The sequence below is a fragment of the Budorcas taxicolor genome, chromosome 11 (genome assembly GCF_023091745.1).
Source record: "Budorcas taxicolor isolate Tak-1 chromosome 11, Takin1.1, whole genome shotgun sequence".
NCBI classification, from domain to species: domain Eukaryota; kingdom Metazoa; phylum Chordata; class Mammalia; order Artiodactyla; family Bovidae; genus Budorcas; species Budorcas taxicolor.
The window spans coordinates 30,777,532-30,800,779 of NC_068920.1; the positions used below are offsets into that span (position 1 = coordinate 30,777,532).

The 23,248-nt window shown below is 36.8% G+C and overlaps 2 pseudogenes; both read right to left on the bottom strand.

Moving 5' to 3' along the window:
• Positions 1-1,313: 1,313 nt before the first annotated feature.
• LOC128055460 (putative olfactory receptor 2W6) lies at positions 1,314-2,288 on the bottom strand (annotated as a pseudogene).
• Positions 2,289-15,151: 12,863 nt separating this feature from the next.
• LOC128055562 (olfactory receptor 2J3-like) lies at positions 15,152-22,172 on the bottom strand (annotated as a pseudogene).
• Between the last annotated feature and the right edge of the window lie 1,076 nt (positions 22,173-23,248).

Below are 23,248 nucleotides of genomic sequence, written 5' to 3' on the forward strand. Positions count from 1 at the left end.
TCCTTTGATGATACTACTGTATCTTAAAAAAAGTATAAATTCCCTTGAATCCTCAACTCCAAAGAAAAATTTATATTTTTGCAGACTAGTGGTAATAATTAGTGTCTTCTTCAAAAAGTATCTGCTGTTTCTGACAAATGTCAAATAGCTTATATTATTCTCTCTCACAAAAGAATTGTTTTTCCTAACAAAGGTTTGCCTTTGTTTAACAGAACTGAAAGTACAGGTGAGAAATAGCCTAATGTCAGTTTTCCCCAAATATTTGATACTTCAGGCAGACGGTGGATTCGTTTGCACTTGAAATGACATAGCAGTGGCACTATAGATGCGAAGGCTCTTTCATTTACAGAGATGATTTTCAGTCTCTGAAATGATCAACTTGTAGAGAAGTTTAATTTATTCTGCAGCATAGAGATCCCCAGATTTTGAATGTATTTACCAGTAAAATAAAGTAAAAATGAAATTAAACATATGATTACTAAATTTTTGTTTGTCAGGTAAGAGCATCAAAACCTTTCCTCCAAATTACCTTCTACTGCCAGTATAATTTAGGAAAAGAAAGAACATTATAAAGCGAAAGTGGAAGCAGATAGTGTTAAATAAGGAATAATCTTTTATATTGACTTCATTATAAATGGTCAACTTACAGTTGTTGTTATTTGTTATGTTATGTCTGACTCTTTGTGACCCCATGGACTGTAGCCCACCAGATTTCTGAGGCTAGACTACTAGAGTGGGTTGCCATTTCATTCTCCATGGGATCTTCCCAACCTAGGAATTCAACCTGTGTGTCCTGCATTGGCAAGTGGATTCTTTACCACTGAGCCACCAGGGAAGCCCCAGCGTAGTAGCCCTCTGCTCTGTTAAAACTTGAGGCAGAAGGTGGAATGGGTATTGGTGAGCTGTTAGTCTCCACCACAATGTCTCCTTTGGCAGAATCAGGTGAATGAAAGACTGTTATTTCTAATAAAAGTGATATGTCTGGGAAGAAAAAAGTCAATATAATCTTATTTTAGAATAGATGCTTATGATAAATAATTTCTCAATATTTTGTATGTTGTTGTTACCATATTTCATAATTTATTTATCTGTAGTCCCTGATTAATCTTGAAGCTTTTGAATGCATGAATTACATTTTATTTATGTATATTTATTTATCTGTCTCCTTATCATTTATCCCTATTTTCTATTTATTTACAGAGTCAGTACCTAGTGCAATTCTTGGTACATGGTAAACACCCAAGAAATACTCTTTGAACAAATGATTTGATTCATCTTCTGTTGGACAAGGTCAATATTATATCTTTAGCTCTCTACACTCTGATTTTTCCATCTAATTCATGACTTTGCTGGCCATTTTTTAATCCACAATATTCTCCTTATTGCACTCTTTACATCTTTGTTTCTCAAAGTATATATCAGAGGGTTAAGACTGGGTGTGACAATGGTATAAAAGAGAGTAAGGAATTTCCCCTCATTTTGTGAGGTGCTAGTTTGTGGCTTCAGGTACATATAAATTACTGTTCCATAAAACAGAGATACTACTGTGAGGTGGGAACCACATGTATGAAGGATCTTTCGCCACCTTGCTGCTGACTTGACTCTCATGACAGCTTGAGTGATGACTCCATATGAGATGAGAATTAGTGACAGAGGTACCAGAAGAAATACCACCCCAAGAGCAAAGACAACAACTTCAATTACTTTTGAATAGACACAAGCCATCTTGATCAATGCTGGCATCTCACAGAAAAAGTTATCCACCTCCCGGTGCCCACATCTTGGCAACTTCAAAGTCAAAGAGCAAAGAATTAAGGCACTGCCAAGACCACCTAACCAGGCAGTCAACACCATCTTCTGGCAAAGCTCCGGGTGCATTATTACTGTGTAGTGAAGAGGTTGACAGACCGCAGCATAGCGGTCATAGGCCATCATAGCCAAGAGAAGGCATTCTGTGGCTCCCAAGTCAAGGGCAAAGAAGAATTGGAGCACACAGCCTCCATATGTAATAGACTTTTTTGGACCCCACAGATTTACCAGCATCTGGGGGATAATGCTAGTTGTGTAACAGAGGTCCACAAAAGACAAATTTCTTCTTATCAGAAGAAATACATGGGCGTATGGAGCTGGGTGTCTAGGTAAGATACAAGAATGATAGTTGTGTTTCCTACCAGGGTTATAATATAGAAGATGAAGACAATCACAGAGATGATGTGTTCCAATTGGGGCCGATCAGAAAAGCCCAGAAGGATGAAGTCTGTTCTGGAACTTCCATTGCTGGTTCCCATTGGTCCTTTTGAAAAACTAGGAAGCTATACCATGATAAGAAAACATAGTGTCAGCCTTAGTTAGAACTAAAAACCTCTGAAGTTTGTCATGAATATCCAAAGGTCACTTATTTGCATGCTTTTTCCCATTTTGGAACACCTCTTAACATATCTGCTGTGTTCATTTTCCAAAATCTCTACATATTTTGTTATATCCATAGTGGTTTTATTCTATTTTTTTTTTTTTTTAATTTGCCATGCCATTTGGCTTCCAGCTCCTTGACCAGGGGTTGAGCCTGGGACCCCGACTGTTAAAACGTGGATCTGAACCACTGGATTGCTAGAGAATTCCCCAGAATGCTTCTACAAATAATTTTTGACCACTGAGTCACACAAATATTTTTCTTACAACGCTGTTGAACTTAAGGTAAAAGTTAAGTGACATTTTCCTGGGGTAAGCTCTACTTTTTGCTAAGAGAATCACTTTCTGTATTAACTTTCAAACGTCTACATCTCAACCATTATAATTGTAATCATTATTATAATCACAACCAACATCCTCCTCCTTTTCCCCCCCTCTTTAACATTACACTGTTGTTCTTGTATTCATTTTGATGTTCTTTACTATCCTGCCCTTTTTTTGTGCATGTGTTTTTGATGCCAGATAAAAGTCCTTAGTACTATTAACCTTTATTCATGTGTACAGAGGCTGTACAATTCTTTGAACACCTTTTATGAATGTTATTACACCATGTAAGTAGCCTTATTGATTTGTTGCAGAGTTAAAAGTTGAATTAATTCCAAAAGGTTTTGGTCTCCACATACACATGGCAGCAATCTGTGTTAGTTCCTATTTACCTGGCCATTCAGCAAAACTAACAAGGCAGTTAACTGAAACAAAAAGCAGTTTATTAAACAATCAATGAGTTGTTTCTCCCCATGGTATTTACTGACTGCATGAGTTTATCCTCTGGCTGCTTTGGAACTCTATAGGTAAAACTATCACCTAATTTCAACTCTAAAAGAATATAGAAAAGGGATAAAATTAAATCAGTCTTACTATGATTAGATACAGTATCATATCTTTATTTTTATTTATGAATTTTTTAATGTATATAATCTTTGACCATGAACTTCAGACCTAAATGTATACTTTACATTTATAGTGTATTTGGGGCCAAGGAATAATTACCTATTTGTTGTAGTTATAGTGAGATAAGGTAAAGATAAATTACCTACAGTATATCATTGTTATAAGCATTTTACCTAGAAATTACACATTATAATCATGTAGAAAGAACTGTTATTACTAAGTAATATGAGATAGAGATATAGTTTTTCTCAATATAAAATGAAAATTTAATTATGAATGTCTGGTTTTTATGGAGTAGATGTCAGAATAAGTTAAGCATAGTGCTTAAGAGCACAGTTTCTTGATTCAGAGTGGTTGGGATCAAATTCCAGCTTCACCACTTGGAAGCATTGTGTCCTTGGGCAATTTATTTAACCTGTCTGTATACTAGGTTCTCTATGTGTTATGTGAAGTGAGACTGTGAAGGTTAATATTTGTGAAGACACTTGGAAGTGAATCCTTCTGTGGAAAGATTTCCAATGAAAGCCAGAAATCCTTCGTTCATGATTAATTCTAAAAATGAAAGCTATATTCACCTACCCCCAAATCATTGTTACTCTATCCCTCATTTCCTTTGTCTTTCACGGTGATGATTCACCATGTGGTCTATAACTAAACTGGAAAGCTTAAATACTTTTTTTGGCATGATTTTTTAGGTGCCCAAGCATATTTATATATACAAAATTACTTTCAAACACAGTGTACAGATTGAACCAATAAGCTTCAGAAGGAGGAGAGGACTTGGTTTCCAAAATGACTTGATTATAGAATGCACTTGACTTTTTTTGACCACTTCAGGTTGGGATAGTGTTGGGAATTAAAAGGCCAGAGAATTTTAGAGTTGAAATGAACCTTGGGCACCATGAATCCAGCCTTCTATCCTGCAGAGGAAAGCCTTCCCCAGGAGGAAGGACTCCACTCCTATTTTCATAAATTCAGTAACAGGAAAGTCATTTGCACATGAAGCAGTCTCTTTCCTTTAATCAGTGTCTCTTACTTACTCATGTAGAACTCAAAGATGCCTCTAACATCCAGGCACCAGCTCTTTTTATTTTTTCTGGAAATAAATACAGAATAAGTCAATTTGACATGGCTTTATAAAGGTAGTTTTATTATAAAATAAATCATATATATATAGAAAGGAAAATAAAAGCTTGGTGAGCTAAGGTGAATATTTTTGTAACTGACACCCAGGTCAAGAAACAGAATGCTGCCAGCCACCCTGGGAACTTCTCTTTGTGCCTCATTCCAATCATAACCCTTCTCTGTCCTTGAAAGTATTCAGTATCTTGATGTTTATAGTAACCACCTCCTTGTATTTTACTAGTTTAATTACTTAAGTGTGCATCTCTGTAGACACTATTGTTTAATTTGGTTCATTAAGAATTTTTATATGTCTTTTAAGTCTCTTTTAATATTAGAATCTACTGTTAAATATACACTTACATTTATGTTCCCAGACCAAGTGCATAGGTCACTGAACAATCTTTAATTACTATGCTCTTCTGGTTGCAGTCCATTGGATGCACCATGGTTTATTAAATGCCTCAGAATAGTGAGTTTAGAAGTAAACACAGTGCACCATGTGTGCTACACTGTTGAAGAGAATAGTGACAGTCTATGATTTACACATGCCTTCTAAAATGTAGCCAGTTTTAGCAGGTGGAAAACATTACAGTCTTAATTTAAGCTTTGGATTATATAAGGCCCTTTGTTCAAAGTGCTGTCAAGACAAGAATTATGCTTTATGTAATTTAATCTTGTGAACCCAAATATAAGACTTCATCTTATGCTTCTTAATATTTTGGTTTAAGCTTTGAAGTCTCAAAATTTAAATATCATTTTAAATTTAAAAGTCAATATGATATAAAAAAGAGAACCTGAATTGAAGAAATAGATGTTAAAAAGAGGCATGCTATATTTTAATTAAAACTCACTTTCATTTTTCATAGTATGAACTTCAGTTTCTAATAATGTAGCATAACTTTACATTGTACTTTCTTCAGTGAAATCTAAGACAAATGAACCAGACATTTAAACATAACTTGAGTGTACATAATGATATGGAGATAAAACTAGATACATAAAATTTCATAGTTGTCTAAAATTTTATAAAAAATAAAGAGACATTAAATGGATCTTTTATAACTGTAAAGTAAGAGGTAGATTGCTGTAACCATACAAAGCCAAAGCAGAAAAATACAGTGTAAAAGTACCTAAGAGTCCTGGACTCTAGATTCAGACCATCAGTGGTGGTATTAGAACACCCTTCAGCTACTTTCTCACTGTGTGAACTGAAGCAGCTAATTATTGTCTTTAAGCCTGAGTTTCCTCATCTGTAAAATAGTTATTCTAGAGCACCTGCTATTGGAGAAGGCAATGGCAACCCACTCCAAATTCTTGCCTGGAGAATCCCAGGGACGGGGGAGCCTGGAGGGCTGCCGTCTATGGGGTTGCACAGAGTCGGACACGACTGAAGTGACTTAGCAGCAGCAACAGCAGAGCACCTGCTTTATAGAATGGTTTGTGAGGATAATTAAATGATATATTGCACATAAACTGTTTAGTAAGATGCTCAGCATAGAGAGCATTTACTAAGTTAAAATATTCACTAACTGCTCTTGTTGAAATTTAATATAATCTTCATTCCTGAGAGGGAATTAGTGTATTAGGGTTCATTTTTTTTTTATCACATATCTGTCACATATTTGCTTTCATGTTAGACTGAGAGCTAACATCTCTACTACCTAGAATCTGTTTTCTACTCCATGTCTTCTGTTGGAGATAGCAGCGAATACTTACCAGAAGAAAAACATATTAGAATGTAATTATACTTTTATGAGGGTAGAATTCACAGTTGTCATGCTCTTAAGTAGTCCAGATGTACTCCTGTGCACACTATGATGATCCTTCATTTCATTGATAATTCAGAAAAATTGTTTGGTGAGTCACTGAGTCTATGAAATATTGGAATAGCCACCAGTTTCTTATACTATTAATAAGATTACAATCACATTCATGTTTAAATACAAGAGCTGAACTGAGGTTAAATAGAGGTCTCCATCTAATGTGGATGTTGGAGAAAAGCTAGATGCAGGACTGGTTGAAGAGTTGAAGAATTAGGTTTTGTTAAATGTATTTTTGATAGTATATTTGTAGTCTTTTAGTGTATACTTTTGTTAAATGCATTTGTAGATAGATTTTTGCCTAATTAAACAAAGAGAGTGCTATGTTGGTCTGCGTATACTACAAGAATCATAATGATGTAGCAGGGAAATATTTGTGTGCAATTTTAAAGGCTACTATGTGGATGTGATTTAGACCTTGGGGACTGGTGCCCCACAGAGGTGATTAACAAATCTTTGACTATGGTCAGAATCTGATCTAAACAACAATTTTATGGAAATTTCCCTTAAGACTTTGGGGGTCTATCCATTTTCTATTTAGATTTCTTTCATGGAAATTAATTTCAGAGGTAAATTTATATATTGTACTGAAGTTACTCTTGAATATTATAAATATAATATAAACCATATTTATTAAAATAACACATTTAATTGAAATTTGGTTTATTCAAGAGGTAAGATATCAAGTTGGAGAAATACAGGCAATTATCTAGATATTGTGTCCATAGGAAATAAAATATTTGATTACAAAATCATGGAATAATTAAAATTCTAGGTTCATGAGCCATAGAATCATTGTTTCATTTTCAATGAATTACAGATAATACCATGAACACGTGTCATCTTGCCCTTCTGTTCAAGAGCTGAAAGTTTACTAATAGCTTAGAGCTGGCTATGTGGCTTCACACTGTCCAGTCTGTCTTCCTGCCTGACTCCTAGGAGAATCATGGTCTTGAATTCTGTGTTCATCAAATACTTACATTAGGATATAATTTATACATTAACACACTCCCATACATATGTGTAGAATGTCTAAATAGCATATATTTTTTTGCATGTGCAACTTTGCAGAATTTGTCTATCTGTTCTTGGAGTTTTTTTATTCGGTCTTTAGGATTTTTTATATCAAAGATCATGTCATCTGCAGAGACAGTTTTATTTCTCACTTTCTGATTTGGATGCTTTTCATTTCTTTTCCTTTTCTAGGATTTCCCAGCTATATTGAATAGAAGTGGCAAGAGTGGTCATTATTGTCTTGTTCTTGATATTAGAGGAAAAACTTACAACCTTGTACTATTGAGTATGGTGTTTGCTGTGGGCTTGTCATATATGATTTAATCTCTTTTCTAGTAATTGGTCTGTTTAGATTTTTTACCAGTCAGATCAGTTCAGTTCAGTTGCTCAGTCGGATCTTTGTGACCCCATGGCCTGCAGCACGCCAGGCTTTCCTGTCTATCAGCAACTCCCAGAGCCTACTCAAACTCATGTCCATGGAGTCAGTGATACCATTTCCTTCTAATACAGTCTTAATAGGTTTTAGTTTTAGGAATCAACCATTTCTTATAAGTAGTCCAATTTATTGGTGTAGTCTTTTTTGATCCTTTGTATTTTGTGTGGTAGCAGTTGTAATGTCTTTTTCATACTTTTATTTATTTTTGTCCTCTATCTTTTTTTGCTGATGGAGCCTGCAACGCATTTAGTAGGAACTGCATCCTTTTGTTGCCCTCCAAGAGTCCTAGCTACTGCTTTTTCAAGCTCTTCCTTCCTCACAGTCACCACTCCCCACGAGTCTTGCAGTACATCTTGGCATACTGAAAACGGTGAGAAAGAAGTGGGTTTGCTTGTCAGTGTCTTTGTTGTACAGCTAGGGAAGCCGGTTGCTCATTCAGGTACTCTCACATTCTCTCAGTGGAGAAATCACAGGCTAAGGAAGTCTCCTTTGGCACTGAGCTGTGACACCTTGGAGGAAAGGTGGTAGGTAGTAAAGTAAAACTGTTCTTCTTAACCTCATCAGTGTGTCCATCTTGTATTTGTCTCTGCTCCAGTGATGTGCTGGTACTTCTTATTGGACTCCCAGAGTTTCACAAAGGCAGCGTTGTCTGTTGGTGATTGCACAGATCATCCTGAATATGCAGGAACCTTGAACTATGGCTTCCTTTTCTAATTCCTTAGTGGTGTCTTTGGAAGAGATAAAGCTTTAATTTTAAAAAGTTCAACACATGAATTTTTCTTTTATGATTAGTCTTTACCTACTCTAAGCTTATGAAGATATTTCTCTATATTTTATTGTAGAAGCTTTATAATTTTAGCTTTTATTTTTAGTCAGGGATTCATTTCAAGTTAAAGTTTTCTGTATGGTGTGAGGTAGAAGTTGAACTTCAGTATTTTCCATAGAATATCCAGTAATTTCAACACCATTCATTGAAAGATTCTCTTTTTCTTATTAAATTTTGACACCTTTGGAAAAAGTCAGTTGACCCTATACATCAATTTCTGAGCTCTCTATTGACCTATTTGTCTATGCTTAGGCCAATACCGTGCTGTCCTGATTGGTGCAGTTTTATAGTAAATCTAGGAATCAGGTGGTGTCATTCCTCCAGTTTTGTTCTACTAAGAAGATTTGGGGATAGTGTAGGTTTTTGCATTTGCATGTCAGTTTTGCAATCAGCTGGTGAATTTCATAAAAAAGAATTGGTTGATATATTGATTTCCTATTGCTGCTGTTCCAAACTACCAAAAACTTAGTGTCTTTAAATAACATGAATTTATTATCTTACATTTTTGGAGATTGGAAGTCCAAAATGGATATCTCTGAGAAAATCACAAGGTGTTGGTAGGGTTGCATTATTTTCTGGAGGCTCTAGGCAGAATTCATTTTCTTGCACTTTCCAGTTTCTAGGTTCACCATGGTCATTGGCGTGTGGATTCCTCCCCTCTTCAAGCTAGGAATGGCCAGTCTAGCCTTTCTCAGATCGATCACTCTGACATTGACTCTTCTGCATCCTTTTTTCTTCATTTAAGGATGCTTCTGGTTGTATTGGGTCCATCCATATAATTCAGAACACTCTCCCTATTTTAAGGTTTCTGGTTAGCAGCCTTAATTCCACCTGAAACTTTAATTCTTTCTTACTGCATCATATAATATATTTACAAGTTCAAAGGGATAGAATGAGGACCTCTCTGGGGGAGCCATTATTCTGCCTACTTAGTTGGAGATGTTTTGAATTTGGAGATCAGTTTGGGGAAAATTGACAATATAACAATATTATGTCTTCCAATTGATGAACATGGTCTAGCTCCATATTTATTTAGGCCTTCTTTGAGTTCTCTTGGTGATGTTTAGTAGTTTTCAAAGTAGAAGTCTTGTACATCATTCATTTAAATTTATTCTATTTAAAATGCTATTGTAACTGGTATTATTTTACACTTTCAGTTTTCAGTTGTTTATTGCTCATATAGAAATACTCTTCAGTGTTTAATTTTCATCTTGCCTCTAGCCAGCATTCAACTTCACTTATTAATTCTTGTTACAGTCTCTCCTACAGTTTTAAATTGAATTTGTATTTATTTTGTTCCTGAATTCAGGAGGAAAATACTCATTATTTCATTATTAAACATAGTGTTAGTTCAAGCTTTTTTTTGTGACTAGTCTTTAGTAAATTAATTAAGCACACTGCAACAGAGAATCTGGCTCATACTTCCATCCAATCTGCATCTTGACAACCATTAATCTATAGATGAAATACTGGCATCTTTACATCTTCACTTTCTAGAAAAGAACACTGCATAAAATGGTCTCTACCTGCCTCTTCCTTTAGATTCTTACATGAGTATATGTAATTGTTCTTACTTTCTAGCCCTTATAGTACAAAAAACCAGACACAGTGCAGCTAAAGTGGGTTCTGAGTATCAATCAATAATATATTTCATACACGGGGCTCCCCTGGTGGCTCAGATGGTAAAGTGTCTGCCTGCAATGTGGGAGACCCGGGTTCGATTCCTGGGTCGGGAAGATCCCCTGGAGAAGGAAATGGCAATCCACTCCAGCACTCTTGCCTGGAAAATCCCATGGATGGAGGAGCCTGATAGGCTACAGTCCATGGGGTGGCAAAGAGCTGGACACGACTGAGCGACTTCACTTCACTAACATCTTTCTTTAATCTGTTGGTATTGGGTTATTTGACATTTTCATTGATCTTTTTCTTGGCTGCAGTAATTGTGAAAAAATTAAGATATTACATCAATTGTCTACTATCTGAGCTGTTTCATATCAGAAAAACTTATGTTTCTTTCACATAAAAAGACAATTTGTTTGGATATAGAATTATTTGCTAGTGAATTATTCCACTGCAGACTTTCAGTGGCCATTTCAAGGACCATACTTAAAATGTCTTTTTTACTTCCAACATCTTTGCTTCCATCAAAGTTACTATATCTGCTTCTTTCTTTTCATCTTCAATTTTGTCACTAGACTACAAAATGTTAACCCTAGCAAAAACTAGAGTACATGAAGTGATGGACTGACTCAAATTTCTGAACATCCTATTCAAGATTTTCTAATTTTGTAGGGCACTTGTTTTCAGTCTTGGCTGAGCACTAGCCTTTTGGCAAATATAATTCATTGCTCTGGGAGGTGGCATAGCCATGTGGCTTATACAATCCTATAGATGATTCCATTATATATCATCTTTTATTTTAAAAATTATTTTATTTATTATAATTGGAGGCTAATTACTTTACAATATTGTGGTTGTTTTTGCCATACATTGACATGAATTAGCCATGGGTGTACATGTGTCCCCTCTCTCCCTAACCCCACTCCCTCCTTCCTCCCTATTCTATCCCTCAGGGTTGTCCCATTGCACCGGCTTTGAGTGCCCTGTTTCATGCATTGAACTTGGACTGGTCATCTATATTACATATGGTAATATACATGTTTCAGTGCTATTTTCTCAAATTATCCCACCCTCACCCTCTCCCACAGAATCCAATATCTCTGTCTCTTTTTCTGTCTCACATATAGGGTAGTTGTTGCAATCTTTCTAAATTCCATATATGTGCATTAATATACTGTATTGGTATGTTTCTTTTTGATTTACTTCGCTCTTTATAAAAGGCTGCAGTTTCATCCACCTCATTAGAACTAACTCAAATGTGTTCTTTTTAATTAACTCAGTAATATTCCATTGTGTATATGTACCACAGCTTTCTTATCCTTTCATCTGCCCATGGACATCTAGGTTGCTTCCATGTCCTAGCTATTGTAAACAGTGCTGCAATGAACATTGGGGTACACATGTTTCTTTCACTTCTGGTTTCCTCAGTGTGTCTGCCCAGCTGTGGGATTGATGGGTCATTGGGCAGTTCTATTTCCAGTTTTTTAAGGAATCTCCACACTGTTCTCCATAGTGGCTGTACTAGTTTCCATTCTCACCAACAGTGTAAGAGGGTTCCCTTTTCTCCACAGCCTCTCCAGCCTTTATTGTTTGTAGGCTTTTTGATAGCAGCCATCTGACTGTCATGAGATGGTACCTCACTGAGGTTTTGATTTGCATATCTCTGATAATGAGTGATGTTGAGCATGTTTTCATGTGTTTGTTAGCCATCTGTATGTCTTCTTTGGAGAAATGTCTGTTTAGTTCTTTGGGCCATTTTTGATTGGGTCATTTATTTTTCTGGTATTGAGCTGCATGAGCAGCTGGTATATTTTTGGGATTTATTCTTTGTCTGTTGCTTCATTTGCTATTATTTTCTCCCAGTCTGAAGGCTGTCTTTTCATCTTGCTTATAGTTTCCTTCATTGTTTGAAAGATTTTAAGTTTGATTAGGTCCCATTTAAAAATTTTTGCTCTTATTTCCATTACTCTGGGAGGTGGATCGTAGAGGATCTTGTTGTGATTTATGTCAGAGAGTGTTCTGCCTATGTTCTCCTCTAGGAGTTTTATAGTTTCTGGTCTTACATTTAAATCTTTAATCCATTTAGAGTTTATTTTTGTGTATGGTGTTAAAAGTGTTCTCCTCTAGGAGTTTTATAGTTTCTGGTTACATTTAAATTTTTAATCCATTTAGAGTTTATTTTTGTATATGGTGTTAAAAGTGTTCTAGTTTTTATTTTACAGGTGGTTGACCAGTTTTCCGAGCACCACTTGTTACAGAGATTGTCTTTTCTCCATTGTATATTTTTGCCTGCTTTGTCAAAAATAAGGTATCCATAGGTGTGTGGATTCATCTCTAGGCTTTCTATTTATTCCATTGATCTGTATTTCTGTCTTTTTGCCAGTACCATACTGTCTTGATGACTGTAGCTTTGTAGTATAGTCTGAAATCAGGCAGGTTGATTCCTCCATCCATTCTTCTTTCTCAAAATTGCTTTGGTTATTTGCGGTTTTTTGCATTTACATATAAATTATGAAATTATTTGTTTTAGTTCTGTGAGAAATACAATTGGTAGCTTGATAGGAATTACATTGAATCTATAGATTACTTTGGGTAGTATACTCATTTTCACTATATTGATTCTTCTGACCCATGAACATGGTATATTTATTTCTCTGTCTGTTTGTGTCATCTTTGATTTCTTTCATCAGTGTTTTATAGTTTTCTATATATAGGTCTTTTGTTTCTTTAGGTAAATTTATTCCTAAGTATTTTATTCTTTTCTTTGCAATGGTGAATGGGATTGTTTCCTTAATTTCTCTTTCTGTTTTCTCACTGTTAGTGTATAGGAATGCAAGGGATTGTGTGTGTTAATTTAAATCCTTCAACTTTATTTTATTCATTGACTAGCTCTAGCAGTTTTCTGGTGGTGTCCTTAGAGTTTTCTGTGTAGAGGATCAGGTCATCCGCAAACGGTGATAGTTTTACTTCTTTTCCAATCTGGATTCCTTTTATTTCTTTTTCTTCTCTGATTGCTGTGGCTAAAACTTCCAAAACTATGTTGCATAGTAGTTGCAAGAGAAGGCATGCTTTTTTGTTTCTGACTTTAAAGGAAATGCTGTCATTTTTCACCACTGAGGATACTGTTCACTGTGGGTTTGTCATAGATGCCTTTTATTATGTTAAGCTATGTTCTTTCTATGCCTGTTTTCTGGAAAGTTTTTTTCTTTTTTTTTTTATCGAAAATGGGTGTTGCTTTTGCTGCTTCTGTTGCTGCTGCAGCTAAGTTGCTTCAGTCATGTCCAACTCTGTGCGACCCCATAGATGGCAGCCCACCAGGCTTCCCCATCCCTGGGATTCTCCAGGCAAGAACACTGGAGTGGGTTGTCATTTCCTTCTCCAATGCATGAAAGTGAAAAGTTAAAGTGAATGCGTTCAGTCATGTCTGACTCTTAGCAGTGCCATGGACTGCAGCCTACCAGTCTCCTCTGTCCATTGGATTCTCCAGGCAAGAGCACTGGAGTGAGTTGCCATTGCCTTTTCCAGATGGGTGTTGAATTTTGTCAAAGACTTTTTCTGCATCTATTGAGATAATCATATGGTTTTTATCTTTCAGTTTGTTAATGTGGTGTATCACATTGATCGATTTGTGATTATTGAAGAATCCTTGCATCCCTGGGATAAAGCCCACTTGGTCACGATGTATGATCTTTTTAATATGTTGTTGGATTCTGTTTGCTAGAAATTTGTTAAGGATTTTTGCATCTGAGTTCATCAGTAATATTGGCCTGCAGTTTTCTTTTTTTGTGGCATGTTTGTCTGATTTTGGTATTAGGGTGATGATGGCCTCATAGAATGAGTTTGGGAGTTTACCTTCCTCTGCAAATTTCTGGAAGATTTTGAGTAGGATAGGTGTTAGCTCTTCTCTAATTTTTTGGTAGAATTCAGCTGTGAAGCCATCTGGTCCTGGACTTTTGTTTGTTGGAAGATTTTTGATAACAGTTTTGATTTCCATGCTTGTGATGTGTTCTGTTAAGATTTCCTATTTCTTCCTGGTTCAGTTTTCTAAGAATTTGCCCATTTCTTCCAAGTTGTCCATTTTATTGTCATATAGTTGCTGATGATCCTATATAGTCTCTTATGATCCTTTGTGTTTTTGTGTTGTCTGTTGTGATTTCTCCATTTTCATTTCTAAGTTTGTTGATTTAATTCTTCTCCCTTTTTTTCTTAATGAATCTGGCTAATGGTTTGTGTATTTTATTTGTCTTCTTGAAGAACCAGCTTTTGATTTTGTTGATTTTCACTTTTTTCCACTTATTTCTCGTCTGATTTTTGTGATTTCTTTCCTTCTACTAACTTTGGGGTTCTTCATTTCTTCTTTTTATAGTTGCTTTATTAAAGTTAGGTTATTTATTTGATATTTCTCTTGCTTCTTGAGGTAATCTTGTATTGCTATGAACCTTCCTCTTAGCACTGCTTTTACTGAATCTCATAGGTTTTGGGTTGTAATGTTTTCATTTTCCTTTTTTCCTATGCATATTTGATTTCCTTTTTGATTTCTCCTGAGATCTGTTGGTTATTCAGAAGCATGTTGTTTAGCCTCCATATGTTTGTATTTTTAATAGTTTTTTTTTCCTATAGTTGACATCTAATCTTACCACATTGTGATCAGAAAAGATGCTTGACATGATTTCAATTTTTTTTTTTAAATTTCCCAAGGCTAGATTTATGGCCCAGGATGTGATCTATATTGGAGAATGTTCTGTGTGCACTTGAGAAAAAGGTGAAATTTATTGCTTTGAGGTGAAATGTCCTATAGATATCCATTAGGTCTAACTGGTCCGTTTTATCATTTAAAGTTTGTGTTTCCTTGCTAATTTTCTGTTTGGTTGATCTATCCATAGGTGTGAGTTGGAGTATTAAAGTCTCCCACTATTATTGTGTTACTGCTATTTTCCCGTTTCATACTTGTTACATTTGCTTTACATGTGGGGTGCTCCTATGTTGGGTTCTTGTAAAAAGCCATTTTAAAGCCCCTTGACATCTGTATTCCTGAGTGTATATTAGTGGGTTAAGACTTGGGGTGTTAATGGTGTAAAAGAGGGCAAGAAATTTATCAGCTTTGTGCATGGAACCTTTCTTTGGTTGCAAGTACATGGAGATGACACTGCCATAAAAGAGGCTGACCACAGTGAGATGAGCACCACAGGTGTTGAGCATCACAGGTGTTAATCACCTTCTTCCACCCTCTGCCTGACTTGATCTTAGTCACAGCATGAGTGATGATTCCATCTGAGACAAGAATGAAAAATAGTGGCAAAACAAGGTAAATTACTCCAAGTGTGTAAATGGTAACATCCATTACTTTGGTGTATGCACAGGCTATCTTAAGAAAGACAGGCATCTCACAAAAGAAGTTATTGAGTATGTGACCACAAAGCAGCAGTGAAAAGGCAAAAGTGCTCATAGTCAGAGCATCACACATGCCAGTCAACCATGATGCAGCTGCCATCTTCTTACAGAACTGAGGGTGCATGATACCAGGTAGTGCAGGGGTTGGCAGACTGCTGCATAACGATCACAGGCCATGACAACCAATAAAAGGTTTTCTGTTGCACCAAAGTCAAAGGCAAAGAACTGTAGGATACAACCTGCATAAGTAATTTGTTTGGCCCCCACAGATTTATCAACGTCTGGGGAACAATACTAGCTGTGTAACAGATATCTAAAAATGTGAGGTTACTGAGGAAGAAGTACATGGGTGTATGAAATCGGCTGTCCAGAAAAGTTAGCAGGATAATTGCTGTGTTGTTTAGCAGAGTCATGATATGAAGAGCAAAATGGTCACAGAGATAATGGAGTCCAGTTGGGGCTGATCGGAAAAGCCCAGCAGAACGAAGTTACTACCTGAGCTGGCATTGGATATGTCCACTATTTTTGCTTTTTGACATCTGTAGAAAGGGGTAATGAAGAAACCAGAAAATGAGTGAGTGAGTGAAATTACTTAGTCGTGTACTACTCTTTGCGATCCCATAGACTGTAGCCTACCAGGCTCCCCTGTCCATGGAATTTTCCAGGCAAGAATACTGGAGCGGGTTGCCATTTCCTTCTTCAGGGGATCTTCTCGACCCAGGGATCGAACTCAGGTCTCCTGCATTGCAGGCAGACGCTTTACTGTCTGAGCCACCAGGGAAGCCCCAAAGGGGGAACAACAGATTATAAAATTTTATTGTTCACATAGATGACTCAATATTGTGGGAACAGTGTTTACCAACAAAAAGCTCTCAAATTGCAGAAAATGTCTTACTTGACCACTTTGTGTTCAGTTAACAAGCTGAGTAATGAACTGTGTTCCATCATTTGATTAGCTAAAATGATCTATCACCCTATTGCCAGAACTAGAAATGCCCACCTGTTTGTTTTGGGACTGTCCATTTTGTTTCAATCATCTGCAAACCAATAGTTTGAATAATTATTACTTGATAACATTTCAATGCCTGGCATAGCAGTTCCTTATCTATTACCTTTTTTAAAATAGAGAATGTCTTGATCTACTAAGCTGTCATTTTTCCAAATAAATCTTGAAATCAATTTATTATAAGCCAGACAAAATATAGGAAGTTGTCTGAAATATCTGTATTTAAGGTTTTAAAAAAGTTTATATTTAAAATTTTCTTTTTGAAGAATACAGCATGTCTCAGTTTATTAAAGTTCTCCTCCTTTGGTAAAGATGAATAGAACTTCTTCATAAAAATATTCTACATATCTTAATTTTATCTTTGTTGATGTACTTTATTTAATTGCTAACTTGATAGGAGAGCTGTAGATTTTAAATATTTATTTTGTATATTCTCTCTTTGCTGAAACTATAGGGGCTTGTAATCATTTTCATATGAATTTGTTATATTTAAAAGGAGTGAATTGTTATTTTAAAATAATGATTGTTTTGTTTCTTCTTATTTTGGAGGGTGTATGCATACGTCTCTCAGCTGTTAACAGACAAGAAAGTCTTGTAGATATTTGTTCTTAAACACTTTAGTTCAGATTCTCATTTTTATAGATGCAGAAAGCAAGGTATAATAAATTAAGAAAAGAATTAATAGTGTGTAACAAGGAAATGATCTGTGCAAGGAAGCAAGTTATAATAAATTAAGAAAAGAATTAATAGTGTATAACGAGAGAATTGGGCTGTACAAGGGTTCTGACCTGATAAAAGCCAATTTGGTCACCTTCAGCTTTCAGGTTATTTTGGTAGATAATCAGTCCCTGAAAAACTTGAGATGACTACAGGGTTAGCATTTTCCGTACAACCTTTTGTCCAGGTTGTAATGAAAGTGACACTGACCAAATCGTACCACTCATATGGAGGTTTATTAAGCAGATGCTAGCAGGTAGGCATATATTCTACCTGCTAGAATAAGACAGCTGTGCCATATATTCTATAAGCTCATGAGGTCCCAGTTCACTGCCGTTTCAGATGCTCCACTACTACCTTTCATAAAAGGTTTATTGACGATGTGACAGCAGCGGCAGAATTTTGGTTACTTTCAGGTCAAAAAAAAGAAAAAAAAAAGGCAAGATGCAAGTCCATTTAGGAAACAAATCCTGGGCATTGTCACTAAAATTCTGGTTCCATACCTTTTTGATTCTTATGCCTCTCACGCCAGAATGAGGAGTGTTTCTATATATGTTAGGCCACGTATGTTTGATAAGTACTTTTCACTGATAATCCACTTGAACATTAATTGTTATGCAAATTAGCAAGACATCAGGTGTTGATCAAGAAATGCTCAGTGAGAAATTTTGTGATAGCTGCCTTGGAAAAGCAGCCTTTCTGATTAAATGCCACCTAACGTGGTAAATGTGGTCGTGGTGGGGGCACAATAAGATAATTTTTGAAAGGAAAGAATTCTTGGTTTCCATCATATGCTTTTTCAGGGTTGCCTTTCAGTGTCTATAACTGTTCCTTTCCTCTTGCTTTTGCTGGCTCCTTTTGGCTTCCCTGTTCTAAGTTGTGGCTGAGTATCATGTTCTAGTCTTCAGGCAAGTGGTCCTAATTGTCTGTATCTTCTCCTGACCGTCACTCTAATCCTGTTAAACTAAATGATGCTCTGCTATCATCTCTATGTCAACAATATGTTTACATAAACCACACACATGGTATTTCTGTATTCATGGGGTCATTTCAAGGCAGACGGTGGAATGGGAGAAATAAATACCTATGTTTATACCACTCTCTTGAAAGTCATCTTCCTTTTTTTTTTCTCAAGAAGACATGCAAATCATGTTAATGCTGTTTTTAAAATATATCCTGAATACATTTCTCGCTGTCTCCATTTAGGTCATGTTACACTGGTCTCCCTACAGGATAGATGCTAGACATACTACAGAGCAGTCAATCAGATTATTTGAACATGCAAGTCAGGTGCTGTCAAAATTCTCCAGTGGCTTCCCATCACTCCCCACTTTTATAAAACATTTTTGTCATATTTACTTTGCCTGTCTCTGAACCATTTGAAAATGAGTTGAAGATATCATGATACTTATCTCTAAATACTCCAGAATGCTTTCCTGACAATAGTGGCATTCTTTTCCATAGTCACAACACCATTATCATACTCAAGAAAATTACTGATTCAATAATACATCTAACATCTAGCCCACATTCAAATTTCCCCATTATCCTCCGAAGTCTTATAGCTGTTTTTTCTGGCACCATCGATCAGAATTCGATTAAGGTACACACATTGCAGTAGTTGTGTTTCTTTAGTCTAATTTAGAACTATGTGGAAATGGCAACCCCCTCCAGTATTAATTCCTGGGAAATCCCATGGACAGAGGAGCCCGGTAGGCTACAGTCCATGGGGTCACAGAGTCGGACACGACTTAGTGACTGAACAACAATGCTGTCTAATGCAACACTGTCTAATAGAGTAGACTCTAGTCACATGTAGTGAAAGTGAAAAAGCACTGGAGAAGGAAATGGCAACCCACTCTAGTGTTCTTGCCTGGAGAATCCCAGGGACGGGGGAGCCTGGTGGGCTGCCATCTATGGGGTCGCACAGAGTCGGACATGACTGAAGTGACTTAGCCGCAGCAGCAGTCACATGTAACTACTGAGCTGAATGCTGTTAATGTGATTGAGATGTGCTGTGAGTTAAAATGCACACCAGTTTTTACTTTGTACAGAAAAAGTAAGATATCTCAGTTTTTATATTGATCACATGTTGAAACAATATTTTAGATATATCAATTAATTAAACATGATTAAAATCTCAGCTATTCATTTTAACCTTTATAAAAATGACTGCAAGAAAACTTAAAATACTGATGTGACTTGCATTTATTGCTTATGTGGTATTTTTGTTGGATATGTGGAATCAGAACAAATCACCAATGTTTTCTTTCAAAGCATTGTTTAAAGAAAGACTTGAGGCAATTTGTTTTATAAGAAATGGGTCCCCAACCTCCAAGATCTAATGCCTGATGATCTGAGGTGGAGCTGATGTAATAATAAAAGAAATAAAGTTCAGAATAAATATAATGCACTTGCATCATTGCAATCCTCCCCCCCTCCCCCGCCCCCCCCCCCCCCGCCACCATGCCACCCTCCTTCCCCCCCAACAGTCCATGGAAAAATCATGTCTTTATGAAACCTATCCCTGGGGCCAAAAAGGTTGGGAACAACTGTTATAGAATCATCCTATATTCTGAATGATTCCTTTCAGAAGAAGCTTTATAGTATGTGGAGAAGGCAATGGCAACCCACTCCAGTACTCTTGACTGGAAAATCCCATGGACGGAGGAGCCTGGTAGGCTGCAGTCCATGGGGTCACGAAGAGTCGGACACTTACTGAGCGACTTCCCTTTCACTTTTCACTTTCATGCATTGGAGAAGGAAATGGCAACCCACTCCAGTGTTCTTGCCTGGAGAATCCCAGGGACGGTGGAGCCTGGTGGGCTGCTGTCTATCGGGTCGCAGAATCGGACACGAGTGAAGTGACTTAGCAGCAGCAGCAGCAGCAACTGTCCCTGTAGAAAGAATCTCTTATAGGACTTTCTTGCTGTTTGGCAAACACATGAGCCATATCTTTTGCAATTCCTGGGAATTCTCTTTCCTATATTTTTTTGCAAGACTGACTCCCTTACTTCATTCAGGTCTCTGCTCACATATCACATACTCTGAACTTCCTGACCATCCTTTCTAAGTAGTACTTTCCATGATTGTTTCCCCTTACCTTGCTTTGCCTTTCTTTTTAAAATTTCACCTTTATTGAAGTATAAAATTGTAGGATATTTAAAGTATACATTGTGATTTGATATGTGTATGCATTATGAACGGAGAAGGCAATGGCACCCCACTCCAGTACTCTTGCCTGGAAAATCCAATGGATGGAGGAGCCTGGTGGGCTGCAGTCCATGGGGTCGCTAAGAGTCGGACACGACTGAGCGACTTCATTTTCACTTTTCACTTTCATGCATTGGAGAAGGAGATGGCAACCCACTCCAGTGTTCTTGCCTGGAGATTCCTGGGGACAGGCGAGCCTGGTGGGCTGCCATCTATGGGGTCGCACAGGGTCGGACACGACTGAAGCGACTTAGCAGCAGCAGCAGCAGCAGCATGCATTATGAAAGGATATTACCCTCTTCCTCACCCTCTAGTTAATTAACACACCATCACCTCACATATTATTCTTCTTTTAGGGGGAATGAGAACATTTAAGTTCTACTCTCTTAATAAGTTTCAACTATAAAATACAATGTTATCGACTACAGTCGCCAGGTTTTTACATTAGATCTTCAGACCTTATTTTTCTTATAGTTGAAGTTTGTAACCATTTCCCTCCCCTCTTTTTGGTCACACCATATGGCTTGTGGGATCTTATTTCCAAAACCAGGGATTGAACTCAGGTCTATGACAGTGAAAGCACCGAACCTAACCGCTGGACTGGCAAAGAATTCCCCTTGTAACCTTTTATAAGTCTTTCTCTATTTCTCCATTCCCTAGCCCCTGTTGACCATTTTTCTACTCATTTTTCTTTTTAATTCCACATATAAGTGATATCATGAATTGTTTGTTTTTCTCTGGCACATTTCACTGAAGGTCCATCCATATTCTCACAAATACTAGGATGTCATTCTTTCTCATGGCTGAGTAATATTCCATTATATATTGTACATCATATATACCACATCTTCTTCATCTATTCACCTGTCGATTGGCACTTAGGTTGTTTCCATATTGTGGTTATTGTGAATAACACTGCAATGAAAATGGGAGTGCAGATATCATTTTGAGTTCTGTTTTCTTTCTTTTGGATATATACCCAGAAATGGGATTGCTGGATCATATGGTACTTCTATTTTTAATGTTTGAGGAACTCTTATACTTTTAAAAATAATGGTTTATACCAGCTTACTTTGCTACTAGTAGTGTACAGGGTTCCTTTTTTTCTATATCCTTACCATCACGTTATTTGTGTTGGCTTTTTCAGTTGAGTTCAGTCGCTCAGTCATGTCCCACTCTTTGCGACCCCATGAATCACAGCACGCCAGGCCTCCCTGTCCATCACAAATGCCCGGAGTTCACTCAGACTCACGTCCATCGAGTCAGTGATGCCATCCAGCCATCTCATCCTCGGTCGTCCCCTTCTCCTCCTGCCCCCAATCCCTCCCAGCATCAGAGTCTTTTCCAATGAGTCAACTCTTCACATGAGGTGGCCAAAGTACTGGATATTCAGTTTTAGCATCATTCCCTCCAAAGAAATCCCAGGGCTGATCTCCTTCAGAATGGACTGGTTGGATCTCCTTGCAGTCCAAGGGACTCTCAAGAGTCTTCTCCAACACCGCAGTTCAAAAGCATCAATTCTTTGTTGCTCAACCTTCTTGACAGTCCAACTGTCACATCCATACATGACCACAGGAAAAACGATCGTCTTGACTAGACAGACCTTAGTCGGCAAAGTAATGTTGGCTTTTTAACAATATCCATTCTGACAGGTATGAGGTGATATTTCACTGTGGTTTTAATTTGCATTCTCCTAATGACTAGTGATGTTGGGCATCTTTTCATGTACCTTTGACCACTTCTATATATTCTTTGGAAAAATATCTATTCAGGTACTCAGTCTATTTTGAAATTGGATAATTGTTCTTTTTTTTTGCAATTGAGTGTATGAGTTCCTTATATAGTTTATATATTAACTTCTTATTAGATATATATTTTATAGATTTTCTCCTATTTCATAGGTTGTCTTTGCCTTTTTTTTTAAACTGTGCTTTTGGTGTCATATCTAAAAAACCATTCATTTCCCCTATGTTTTCTTCTAGGAGTTTTATGGTCAGGTCATGAAATTTCAGTCTTCAATCTGCCTTTGAGTCAATGGTTGTGAGAGGTGTAATACTTTGAGTTAAGTATTGTGAGAGGTCTAGTTTCATTTGTTTGCATGTGGCTATCCAGTTGTCCCAGCATCATTTATTGAAGAGACTGTCCTTTGGTCATTGCATGGTTTTGGCTCCTTTATTGTAAATGAATTATCTGTATACGTAGGAGTTAATTTCTAGGCTTTCTATTCTTGTTCCACTGACCTATGTGTCTGTTTTTAATTCCAATACCATACAGTTTTGATTACTATGGCTTTGTAGTATAGTTTAATATCAGGAAGTGTTGTGCCTCCTAGTTTGTTCTTTCAAAATTGGTTTGGCTCTTTAGGTTCATTATGGTTCCACACAAATGTTGGATTGTTTCTTCTATTTCTGTGAAAAATGCCATTGGAATTTTGATAGGCATTGTATTGAATCTGTAGATTACCTTGGGTGGTAGTATGGGTATTTTAACAATATTAGTTCTTATGATCTATCCTTGAGAATATTCATGGGTATTTGAGAAGAATATGTGTTCTGCTGTTCTCGGATGGAATGTTTTGTAAATATTAAGTCCATCTGGTTTAGTGTATACTTTAAGTCCAATTTACCCACAGAGAGTTAAGGGTGAGGTTTGAGGTACTCCTAGATATTTTTTTCTTTTTGCTAATGGATTAGAAAAAGACTAAGTCTATCCCCATCAAT